Source organism: Eublepharis macularius, chromosome 7 (genome assembly GCF_028583425.1).
Source record: "Eublepharis macularius isolate TG4126 chromosome 7, MPM_Emac_v1.0, whole genome shotgun sequence".
Taxonomy (NCBI): domain Eukaryota; kingdom Metazoa; phylum Chordata; class Lepidosauria; order Squamata; family Eublepharidae; genus Eublepharis; species Eublepharis macularius.
In genome coordinates, this window is record NC_072796.1 from 131,672,547 (window position 1) to 131,685,806 (window position 13,260).

Below are 13,260 nucleotides of genomic sequence, written 5' to 3' on the forward strand. Positions count from 1 at the left end.
AGCTGGGGATCACTCCCTATGCGCCCTGACTTCCATCTTTTCTATTGACTGCATAACGCCAAGTTTCTCCGATGGAATTCAGTTTCTTTTTGATATCAGAAGCAAAAAAAAAAAATCCTCCAGAAACTTTGCAAGAAATGTTTGCTCTGAATTTCTCTCTCCTTCTGTTTAGCCAAATTAGGGAGGATTTAGAATTTTTCATCACCACCATTTTGACACAGAAATCCCTATCTTAATACTACTTCTCGCTTGTGACTCTTTATAGCTCGGCCATTTTCTGTTTCTTCACAGTGACTTTTCCTCATAAAATGTACAGCTTGTCAACACAGTTGATGCATCAATAAATTAGCACTATGTATTATACTGACTTGATACCCGTGCTTCGCTATGATACTTAATCACTTTAAATCCAGTTATAATACCTATGGGTATGTAACATTTTTTGGTTTGTGGGATTTTTTTTGAATTGGCAACCCTAGCGAACTTTTAGGGGAAGACTGGGAGGTGCATTTGACCTCAGGACACATTCAATGACTCCTAATAGCAACTGCATACTGTTGAGAATGTGGGGGGTTAGGACCAATCAGGTCCTCTGTGTTCCAACTATCTGGGGGGGGAGTGAGGTGTGGAATTTTGTGAGCCCCAATCAGCCTGCATATGCAAATGACCTTGAAAGGCTGGCCCAATCAAGGAAGAGTGGTCAAGCTGGCAGTGGGAGGTGGAGGGGGGACAGACAGCAGCCTGCCAGCCACACAGGGAAGTTGTATCCCTTTGGAAAAGCACATTTTACTCCTTTTTACCCCCTTAGTGCATGAACCTCTTAAAATCTCTTCTTAGTGGGTGTTTACATCATGAAAGGAATGTTCTCCCCAAATTTCATGTTTCTAGGTCCAGGGGTTTGGGCTTGGTTTTGATGAGTCAGTCAGGACACTTGCCGCCCACTTACTTTATTTATTTATTTATTTATTTATTTATTTATTTATTTATTTATTTATTTATTTATTTATTTATTTATTTGTTGTCCACCTTTCTCAGTGAGACTCAAGGTGAATTATATAGTGTAAGTCAATTTGTACTACAGCTGGAACATCCGATAAACAATGCAATCGGTTACAGCAATAGCAACAATATTCAAAAGCAATAACAAAAAAATGGAAAATGAGAACTGTTAACAAAACAAACATTAAGAAACTAACTTTAAAAGAAGGAAAATGTTGAAGGAAAGGGATATGTTTAGCCTAGAGAAGGAAGGTTAAGGGAAGACATGATTCTGTTCTAGAAAGCCAGTATGCTACAGTGGCATTGGACTGGGATCTTGAAGACCCAGGTTCAATTCTCCACTCTGCCATGAAAGCTCACTGGATGACTTTGGGCAGCTCAACCTAACCTACCTCACTGGATAGTTGTGAGGATAAAATGAAGGAGAGGAAAATGTTGTAAGCTGCTTCAGGTTCCCAATGGGGAGAGAGGCAGGATATAAGTGAAGTGAATAAATAAATTCTTTGCATCATTTTATCACATGTAGTGGGAATGCAAGAAAGCAAGAAAATATTGGGTAGAGGTACATGAAGAAATGCAAACAAATATTAAAATTCAGGTTTATGATGAATCCCAAAAGTATGTTATTAAATATTTTACCAAGTAATATGACAAAAAATGCATAGTGAATTATTTAAGAAAATGGTGACGGTGGCAAGAGTGATACTTACAGCAAAATGGAAGGCAGAATTATATGCATATGCGACAATGGCAAAATTAACATCATATATATGTAACAGACCCATCTCAGAATTTCAGGAAAAATAGGAAGTATTTTTTTTAATTATATAGATGAAGATTAAGAACAATTAAGAATAAATTTAAACTTAAAATTAAATTAAAACAGAAAGTGTAAAAAAAAAGAGATGGCAATTTACGTTCGCAATAAAATTATTATTATACATGAAGATAGACAGAAAAAATAGAATAAAGGTATTTAAATAGAAGTTTAAAATTAAGAACGTATATAAGCAAGTTCTATATAGATATATGATCCGATTGATAATTATATGGCTTAATTGACTAGAGTCTATGTTTTACGCTTTTTTTTTCTTTTTTGTATGATTTAGATGATGAGAGTTTATTAACTGAAATAAAAAATTTATATTAAAATCAATAAAATAAATTCTTTGAATATACGATGGACTGTGTGATAAATCATGACGGGCAAAAAGCCACAGATTGATTCACATTTTATATATATACTGCCCTTCAGGACAATTTAACACTCGCTCAGAACAGTTATTATTGGCTCCACAAGAATCACCCTGAGGTAGGTGGGGCTGAGAGAGCTCTGAAAGAGCTGTGACTGACCCAAGGTCGCCCAACTCATGTCCTTGGTTCTGCTTTGTGCACGTGTCGGCAAAAAAGTGGTTTACCACAAGTGACAAAAGGCTCAGATTGGACACTTGTCAGCTTCCCTCAAGTTTTGGCGGGAAATGTAGGCAGCTTGGCGGAATGTTGGACAAGTGACAGTTGAAAAGTCCATTGGACAGCAGATAGAGAGCCAAGCTGCAAGACCAGGATGCCTACATTTCCCATCAAAACTTGAGGGAAGCTGACAAGTGTTCAATCTGTGCCTTTTGTCACTTGTAATTTCCCTCGTAGTCACATTGGCAAATGTCCGCAGACCATATCATCAAGTCACCATTGCAGAGTGGCGATTCTGTTTTGCTTCCACTTCCCTCTTCCCTCATAGAAAGGCAATAGGGGACAGGGAACGGTTATAGGGGATGGTTTAAGCATGCGAAAACTGGCAGTGCATGATGTGATACCATTCCTGCATCTTGGAGGACCACAGAAGAAACCTGTGCCAGCACAGACATAAGATCAAGTGTAGTCTGGCCACGCTGGCGAGTGTACAGGAAAGCAACGGGGAGATATGTGTACGTCTGTTCATGTGTCGTTTGCATGCCATTTGTCCTGTGTAGTTTGGCTCTCTGTCTCCTAAGTAAAACCCAATCTTCTGGATTGGCTCATTGGGCAAGCTAAAATATAATGCGTTTAAGTTACAGTTGGGTATATTTTGACAGATCATTAGGAATAACTTCTTGAAGGTGGGAGCAGTTCAAAAGCAGAGCCAATTACGGGATTGGGGCTCCATCGCAGAGGTTTTCAACCAGAGGATGGATGTCCATATGCTGGATACATTTTAGATTTGGATATCCTGCACTAAGCAGAGATTAAGGTAGATGGCTTAGAAGACCCCTTCCTTCCAACTCAAGGACTTTACAGAATGGAGAACATTCACTCATTCCTGGGCCAAATTATCCAGCATGACTTTGGTGTAGTTTCTGCCATTTTCAGAGGCAAGTTTAACTCCCCTAGTTGATTAACTTGTCTTTTCTTTCCACCTTACCAACAAAAAAACCCCACTTTATTTCTAAGTGTCAACCAGTCCAAATCTTATCAGGAAGTCAGTGATTCATTTATGAGAGAGGGTTGTTGTTTGCCAACCTCCAAGTGGGGCTTGAAGATCTCTGAGAATGTCAACTGATCGTCAGATGACTCAGGGCCAAGCTACACATGACGAATGACACTTGAACGGCAAGTGTATTTCTCCCTGTTCACTTGCCCTCCACTCAATCCACTTGCCGTTCAAGTGTCATTCGTCATGTGTAGCTTGGCCCTCAGATCAGTTCCCGTGGAGAAAATGGCTGCTTTGGAGGATGGACTCCATAGCATTATACCCCGCTGAAGACCCTCCCCAACTCCGCCTTCTTCAGGCTCTGCTCCCAAAATCTCCAGGAATTTCACACTCCTCTTGTTCCACTTCCATTTTCCACGTTTTCCAAGCAGTAAACATAAAAACCATCAGTTATTTGAATGTTGATATGTCCATTTGCTGCTAATTCTTGCTTGCTTGCGTACTAGCCCACTTTTCTCATTGAGACTCATGGAGGACTACAAATAATGAAGGAAAAAACATAAGAGAATCATTTTCTACCCTCTTCCAATCCTTCTGTGAACAAGCGATAAGTGAACTCCCCTTGGCTAAGTTCACAATTGGCTTGGAAGGATACCTGGTTAGCTTACAGTACTAGTGAGTTTCAAACCAGCAGAGTTCTGATTCACAGCCCTACCACTTATAATGAATATTCAGGAAATGTGAGTGGCTTACTTCTGTTAAATGCCCAGTTATTTTAAGGCATGCTTTTTGTCCAAGCATTATGGTAAAGGAAGTAACATGTTGTGGTTCTAATGATGCATCAATGCCATGTATCCATATTGCAGGGTTGTTCGGTGCACATTTAAGGATAAAAAATATGAACAGCAAGTCTGATAGATTTTGGTATAGCAGTTGCCAGAATTTTCAGAACAGGATTTATTAAGTACCAGACTTGCAGTATTCATCCCAATCTTTTTTCCTCCGGTGTGTCACTGACAAGTCTAATTGGCTTTCTAATCCCATGCTTTGTTCATATAAATCTGCCCCACAGGCTGAACTAAAGGAAGAACCATGGATTTCTTTTTATTGAAAAACAAACAATCACTGCTGTTTGTTTGTCCCTCTATTTCACCTCTTTGGATGCATTTATAAGAAGCAGCAATCACAGGAAAGTGATATGGCTTCTCCTCCTTTTGATGAAATCTTTTATACAGCGAGTCAGCTCATAATCTGCGCAAACAGAAAACAAAAGGAACATATTAGGTGCTGGTGTCCCATCATCTGTAGCTGTTCACAGCTCTACATTATTGTCTTCAGTTCTATTTTCTCTATTATGACAACCACCATACCAGACAAATGAATGCAGGGCCAGTTGCTAATACAACAGGCCATTTGCCAGTATGATTGCCAGCCCCTAGGTCAGGGTGGGGTATACCCCACTCCAGCTACCCATTCTCCTGCTCCCTTTCCCCCAAAATTAGCTTCCATAAATGAGCTCTCTTAAATTTAAAATTAGCTCCACTAAAATTTTTAAAAATGGCTATCGGGATGACAGCATGATGTTACTTCCAGGAAAACCTGGAGATGACTTCACGCCACTCTAGGAACTGTTGCAAACTTAATGGTAAACCCATAGAGTTTCTGTCAATTCCTAGAGATGACTGGTGCCACTTCCTAAGAAAACCCAGAAGTGAAGTCAATCCTCTCTAGGAATCACCAAAAACTATAAAATTTCTGGCAATTCCTGTAGAGGCATGCCATCATATCCAAGGTTTCTGTGCTGGAATGCATGCGGGGAGTCTGCCACGAGCCTCTCTGAACATCCAGAGTTCAACCAAGCCGACGGGGGAGCAGGCAGGAAGCGTAGTCCAAGGAGCCGAACGCAAGGGTCAGAGCCAAAGAGCAGTCAGAGCAGAACTGAGTTGCAGTAGAACCGGGCGGGTCTGTGCGCAGGTGCTTCTGCAATGAGGGAAAGGGCGTCCTGGCTTAAGAGCTCTCACCTGCAGGGCAGTGCTGCACCCTGTTACAACTTAAGGTTGTTACATCGTTGTTTGAGTGCCTGAAGCCTTGCACTTCGCCTCCTTTCCTGTGCAGCAAGACGCTGTCTCCCTCTGCGCTGCCTTTCAGGCTCAGGGGAGCTGGGTGGAGATTCTGCCCTGGTCTCAGGAGCTGGTGCAGGTAAGGGCACAGCCTCTGTCCCTGAGTCTGCCCGGGATTCCTCAGCCAGCTCTGGCGAGGGTTCCTGCTGCTCCATTCCCTGCTGGTCTTCCAAGCAGCTGCCTCTGGAGGGGCTCGGAATAGCCCCACTCCTGTCGTCCTCCCCGAGGTCTTCATCCTCTGAGGACTCAGAGGCCGCAACAGTTTCCCAGAAGTGATATCACAAAGTCACTGAGGATAACACCCCCCTCCCCCATGTCCCTGCCCTCCCAGTCTTCTGCTGGTTTCCAGGCCAGGCCTCACAATACTTCCACTAAGACCCAGAAGCTTGACCTATCCTGGAATGGGAGATTTTCCCAGAGGCCCTACAGAGTTGCAAGGAATGCTGGGCTAATCTTCTGTAAGCTGCTGGGGGGGGGGCACATGATACAGACAGTGGGGCAAGGCTCTTGTGTGATCCTTTAATTTAGGGAAGGGGCTCTGGCTTAGGGCCAAGCTACACATGACGAATGACACTTGAACGGCAAGTGTATTTCTCCCTGTTCACTTGCCCTCCACTCAATCCACTTGCCGTTCAAGTGTCATTCGTCACGTGTAGCTTGGCCCTCAGTAGTAGAGCATTTGCTTGGCACACTGAAGGTTCCAGGTTCAATTTCTGGCATCTCCAGTAAAAAAGACCAGGTAGGAAGTGATGTGTCATGTGAAAACAAAAAAGTACCTGTGACGACTATATTATATAGACTAGACCTAAAATCACGTTTTGGATTTTGACACATGTACACTTCCACTGAACTATGGAACTTCTCTATTTTTATCTTTTGGGCAGATTTCTAGACTTCATTGGGAAAAACGTTATATCAGAGGCAAGGGGGGAAATTACTTTGATAATGGTGTCAACATACCTTTATTTGGAGTGCTATTACAGCACTATCAATGTAATATACAAAGATGGAGCTTTTACACAGCCCGGCAAAATAAGGCAGGGAAAAGAGTCCCATAATGATTCAAGTTCTCTACAAACCCTCTTTCTCTGGAGCTATCCATCACTGCATTATCAAAATTACAATTCTGGTATCCCAGTTTGGAAATCTAAAACTCTTACAATGCAATTCTAAGAGGAGTTACACCGGTCTAAGCCCATTGAAATCAAAGGGGTTAGACTGGAGTAACTCTTCTTAGGATTGCACTGTTAATTCCGCAAACACATTTTATGGGAAAACAAATGCTTACGTGTGTGTCGGGCGGATTAATGATGAAGATGATGTTTGGGTTACGTGCCATTTCAAAAGTGCGACTCTTTCAAAGAAAATAGCACAAAATTGCAACAATGAGCAAAAAAATATATGGAGCTGTAAATATTTACACTCCTGGCATTTTCTTTCTCTTCAGCTCACGCAAGCAACTGCCTCAGTTTGAGTAATATGTAGATGCATCCCTAGCGGGTGTCTGTGGAGCACTTCTTTGTTTTACAAAATGGCAGCACCACATTTCTGCTAATAAGGCTGCTCTCACAAAGCCCTTTAAAAACGGCTTCCTTTCTCATTTGTGCAGGGTTGCCATGGCAACCAGCAGGTGGGTTGGATTTGTATGTGGGGGAAGAAAAAATAAATAAAAACAAGGCCTTGTCTACTTATAGGAAGTTTTTTTTTTAATTATTGTAGTATTTTGGCAATTCCTAGAGATAGCAAGAAACTGTGCTAAGAATGTCAGAGCCAAGCTACAAGTGACGAATCTGTTCACTTGCCAGGCAAGTGTAATTCGTCACTTGTAGCTTGGTTCTCAGGCTTTACCATATAGTAGGGTTGCCAGATCCCCTTACCTTCTGGCAGGAGGGGGAGAGTACTGGCTCTTACCCCCTTCTTCCTCTTTTCATGGTGTACTCATGCACGTGCCCCTCGATTGTCCAATGATGTCATTTCCTGTGACATTACTTTCAGTGTGCAGGCTCAGGAGTGTCTGTATTCTTCACACTGGGCCAATTTGGGCCTCAGATGTGCCCAATTTGGCCTGTTTGTGGTCCAAATAGGCCTGCTACGAAGCACTGGAGTGCTTGTGGGGTGGCGCAATGACATCACTCTTTGGAGAGACATTGTCATGCCACCCTGGGAGCACGCTTGAGAGGCCTGTTCCCACATATTTCTCTCCCGCTGGCCAGATGAGTGGTGCCAAGGGGCAGGGGGTGAAAGCGGGGAATCCCCCACGCCTACTGGGGGTATGAGATCCCTACCAGAGTGTTTCCTAGAATTATCCTTTGTTACTTCCAAGTGGTCTAGGAATTGCCAGAACTCTATGGTAAGAATGTCCTATAAGTCAAGGAAGACTTAAAATCATTTCTCCCACTGCCACTATCAGCATGAGTGGGCAACGAGATCTGGGGGCACGGGATCCTCCACCCCAAACAGGGGCTTGGCAGCACTACATTTGTGGGAGGAATTCTGCCTGTGAGGGGAGAGATTTTCAGTGCCCCCGTCTCTATTGTGATGCACAGTCCCTCTTTGCTACCATGCTGTTCTTTAGAGTCCATTGATCTCTGGGAGAAGAATGTGGGAGGAAGGTGTGGTAGGCTGCGGCAAGTTCTTTCTCATGCATGCTGTTGTACTCATGTAACTTAGGATCTCATCTAAGGGCCAAGCTACACATGACGAATGACACTTGAACAGCAAGTGGATTGAGTGGAGGGCAAGTGAACAGGGAGAAATACACTTGCTGTTCAAGTGTCATTCGTCATGTGTAGCTTGGCCCTAAGGTTGGCAGCCTCCAGGTGGGGCTTCTCAGAATTCCAACTGATCTCCAGACTTCAGAAATCAGTTCCCATGGAGAAAATGGTTGCTTTGGAGGATAGGTGCTATGGAATTATTCCCCACTGAAGTCCCTCCCCTCCGCAAATGCCACCCTCCTGAGGCTCCACCCACAAAACCTCCAGGATTTCCCCAATTTAGACTTGGCAATCCCAACTAAGACAATAAAACTTGACCATATAAAAGCATCCAAAATTACAAAGCACCCAAATAAGAGAATCAAATCAAGAGAGAAACAAAATTATAGCCAAAGCAGAAAGAGGATGACCAGAAGTACAATAGGGAAGGACCAGTTAAGTCTCTTCTCGCTGAAAGCTGAGGTCAACAGGAAACACATTGGCTGGCAAGTAAGGATAAAAGAGAAGGAACAGAGTTACTGTGGTGTAGTGGTTAGGGTGTTGAATTAGGATCTGAAAGACCCAGGTTTGATTCCCCACTCTTCCAGGGAAGTTCACTAGGTCACCTTGGGCCAGTCACACTCTCTCAGCCTAACCTACCTCACAAGGCTGTTGTGAGGATAAAATGGAGGAGAGAGGAATGTTGTAAGCTGCTTTAGGTCCCCATTGGAGTGAAAGATGAAGTAAATTTACAGTGCAATCCTAACCCCTCAGGCTGCACCATCGCTCGTGCGCCCGTGTAATTGGGGCAGTGCTGGACGGCACCCTAATGACTTTCGCAGGACAGTCCCGCCAGCACTCAAGTGTGGGAAGGAAAAATGCAGCGGTCCATGGGAGGTCCCGCCCACTGTTCCCCTGACAAACCCGCTCACACCAGCCAATGGCCACACCCCTCCCCTCACATCCCGGCGAGAGAACAGCAGCGGCATAGCCAATGGGGAGGCTGTGATCGCCGCCACCGTCGCCAACAGGCCCCCGTCAGAGGGCAGGCATCCCTGCCAGGGAGGGGGAAGAGGTGACAGTGAGGGTCCAGATTGAACACCCCCCCCTCACCCGTCCAGCCCCCATTTCTGATGAGGGCCAGGCCAGTAGCCACAGCTCAGTGCACCTGCACATACCCACTTCCACTGCCACCACCAAAAGAAAAAGTTTTTCCCCGCCCCCTGAAAAGTAGGGCCAGACAGTAGGGAACTGATCTCTGTTGCCTGGAGAGCAATTGTACTTCCGGGAGATCTCCAGCTACCACCTGGAGACCGGCAACCCTAATTAGTCCCCAGGTTCCGGAGAAGCAGGTGGGGGGGAGGCGGGGCCGGCAATGAGTGACAGGAACACCCATTCAGAACCACCTGGGAGGCTGGGAGGCCGTTTGGAAACGAGGGGAATGAAAAGCACGCTCAGACTTGCTGCCGCGCAACGGGAACACATTTCTGCATCTCTACAAAGCAAGAGCAGAGGCTGGGCCTTGACAGCCACGTCCCAGTACTGGGGAGATGCCCCCCCAGAGTGAACTGAGAGACCCTCCCCATGCCAAGCCCATCCCTGCTTCCGCAAACACAACCCCCAACCCCTGGCAGCAGCTTTCCATCTGCACCCCATCTTCCTGGCTTATCAGATGCCAGCCACTCAGCCTACCAGAGAATGAAAGTCCTCAGTGCCTCCCCCCTCCTCGCAGACATTCCTGGGCCACGGTTCAAGTCCCACCCCTCTGCCTGACGTTACATTGAGGGGAGGAAGGAGGCGGGGAGGCTGAACGGGGTCTGTTTGATACATTTGTAGGGATGTGCGAGTGGAAATACGTGACGGGGTGTTGGGGGAGGGGCTAAGGACAAAGTCAGGCACGCAGACACAGAAGTTAGTTGTTTTTCAACTCGTTTTATTAAACTGGAAAAGGCGCCATTGTTTCTAGGCTGGAAAGGGAGCCAAGGCATTTCACACAGCCCTCCTTCTTGCTCCCAGGGGCGAGGCTGAGATGCGGGCTGCTGTGAGATATTGCTTCCTGGGCTGGATCCGAATGTCACTCGCAGAGGATTGGGGGGGCAGTGCGGGGAGGAGCAGACATGCTTGGGACATGCCTGCAAGAGAAAGACACACATGTGGGCTTTGCCTCGGTCCACAGCCGAGGCAAACCCCACACTCTAACATCTGAGAAGATGCACATAGTAGAGAGCGGCAGCGGCAGCGGCAGCAACCAGCTGATGCCAGACCGTCTGGCGAGGATGCACTCTGCCTTGGGATGCCTTTACCTTTACGGGAGGAAACGAGCTGGTAGTTACAAACACCTGGGCAAGAGAAGCTTTCTGGGCAACTGCCTCTAGGGCTGGCAGGAACGGCCACCATCGGCCCCTCCCCTGCCGAGCCGCATCTGAAGAGGCTAGTGGTCAGGCGGGTTCAGGTGAAGGGGCAGTTAGCACTAATCAGCGGGACAGGTTCGCCGTCTCCTCCGTACCTGTCAGCGTTCCCTTGTTCCTTACCGACTTGAACTTCAGAGGCAGGACACCTGCAAGGAAACAGGAGTGGCTGCTGTTAGTTACCCAGATATTCTGGACTTTGTCCTTCTTCCCTTCAGTGAGTGCAGTTCTCCAACTTTTATTGCAAAGTCCCTGAAGTGCGCCCAGTGCCTGCCACTGTGCGACCCTCTCCCCCACCTCATGTTCAAAGTGGCCACAGCACACAGCAAACGGGCAGAGATTCCTGCCATGTGCTCACTTACCTGAAGAGTGTGGGCGGTGCCAGCCGGATGTTTTATAGGATGCATTCGCGGGTGATTGGGTGCGGGGAGGAGGGCTCGTCCATGCCGGGAGCGCACACTGATTGGTCCTCATGATAATTCCCATCCTATGCTCCTTCAGGCCTTGGGGGCGGGGCTGGGCGCTCGGAGAGGGGGCAGGATTTTTGCCATTCCATGGGCGCCTATGGGATACACCTTGTTTTTTCATGGCATAGCTCTTTTGCGCCGCTGTGGGTGTTCCCGCTTCTGGAAGGGCTTAGGGAGCGAACTAACTCCGGCCCTGCCCTCCTCCTCGCCCCCTCCTGTGCTGACGTGGGGCTCTACACTGCTTCTCCGCCTGCACCCGGCCGCCTCTTGTTTGCGCCGGCGGCGGCCCAGTGGCGGCCGGGCACCTTGTAGCACCGCTGACGGAAGACCATTTACGCTGATGTAGAGGCCAGATGCGCTATCGCAAGGCTTAGTTTGGTTCCTATCCACTTTCCCCACCCTCTTTAGGATTGCACTGCCAGAACAGCTTTTAATTAACTTGGTATTTAGTTTACAGGCAGTCTTAAATTGTGCTTTTAAACTTTTAAAAATTCATTTTATGATTGTTTTTATTTATATTGTAAGGCGCATCAAGTTCCTGCAAGGCAGAAAGGTGGCTAATAAATGTTTTAAACAAACAAATAAATAATAAAGCTAATAAATATAATTAAGCAAACAGCTTTCGGGAGGGAGTTCTAGAAATGGGGAAAAATCTATCTCCAGTGACTGCCTTCCTTATGTCCATAGGCAGGAATATGCATACAAGATCCTTCAAGGAAGGTCTCAATTGATGGTGCACCACACCAAACTAGTTTATAACAACAACAACGTTTGATTTATATACCCCCCCCCCTTCAGGACAACTTAACACTCAGAATGGTTTACAAAGTGTGTTATTATTATCATGGCTCTTCATAGACAATGGTTCCAGTCTAATAGGACATGAAAGCAATTGCCAGGACTAAGGGCCAAGCTACAAGTGACGAATGACACTTGAACGGCAAGTGTATTCCTCCCTGTTCACTTGCGCTCCACTCAATCCACTTGCTGTTCAAGTGTCTTTCGTCACTTGTAGCTTGGCCCTCACATGTATTCCTCCCTGTTCACTTGCCATTCACTTGATCAAGTGGAGCGCAAGTGAATGGCAAGTGAACAGGGAGGAATACACGTGAGTCTGTTCACTTGCCAGGCAAGTGTCATTCGTCACTTGTAGCTTGGCCCTAAGTAGCTAAAATTCCAACAACTGGCTGCATAGTAAGGAAGAGGGAGCTTTTCCTCCCAAACTGTTGTCTGGTGTCATTCTGTCCTCCTTAACCAGGCTATGCGAAGTTGGCTCGGAAACTGTGCATATGCCGTCGTCTATTGCCCCACAGAATTCCCCATCCATCAAGGAAATAGGTAACTGCAAGAAATATTTAATTGAATTTTTATTCACTTGAAAAACTTGGGTTAGCTGCACAAAACAGTAGGATGATATAAATGGATGCATTTGAATTCACTCAAATGCCTCTGAACAGCATGGCGAATTATCAGCTCCCTGAGCACGACTGGTAAACAGAACATAAGCTGAACCAGTGGGTGATTGTGCATAATACCTAATTAGTAGTCAGTGGGGTGGAGAGAGAAATGGGCAGGGGGCAGGGTTTAGAACCCATGCTGCACACAATCCCCCACTTTCTTTACATACAAATGGGAGGGATGCCTGGATTCTGCCCCCCCCCCAAATTACAAACAGAGGATCAATTTGCATCAGGGAAATCCTCTGGCCACTTTCTGCTTCTGCATGAAATCACAGACATTCAGAGATTTCAGATATGGAACTGGCAGTGTTCATTTACGTAGAGAGATGGTGGATAATTTCACCTCTGAGGATCTCTTGCATCTTGCCTTTTTTCGAGTGTATCTTGATTTACTGCTTGGAGAGCTAAGGTCTCAGAATCTGCCCTCTAGCGCATCCCTACACAGTAGATAGACCAGGGGTGGCCAAATGGTGGCTCATGAGCAGCAGGCAGCTCTTTGAGCCATACTTTGCAGCTCCTGGAGCTAGCCCGCCCTCCGTTGCCATGTCAGACGCTGTGCTCAGCCTGCCACACGTTCACAGTGATGATGCCTCGGCACTTGGGAGGACGGGGAAGGGAACAGGAAGTGGCAAGGAAGGAAGGAAGGAAGGAAGGAAGGAAGGAAGGAAGGAAGGAAGGAAGGAAGGAAGGAAGGAAGGAAGGAAGG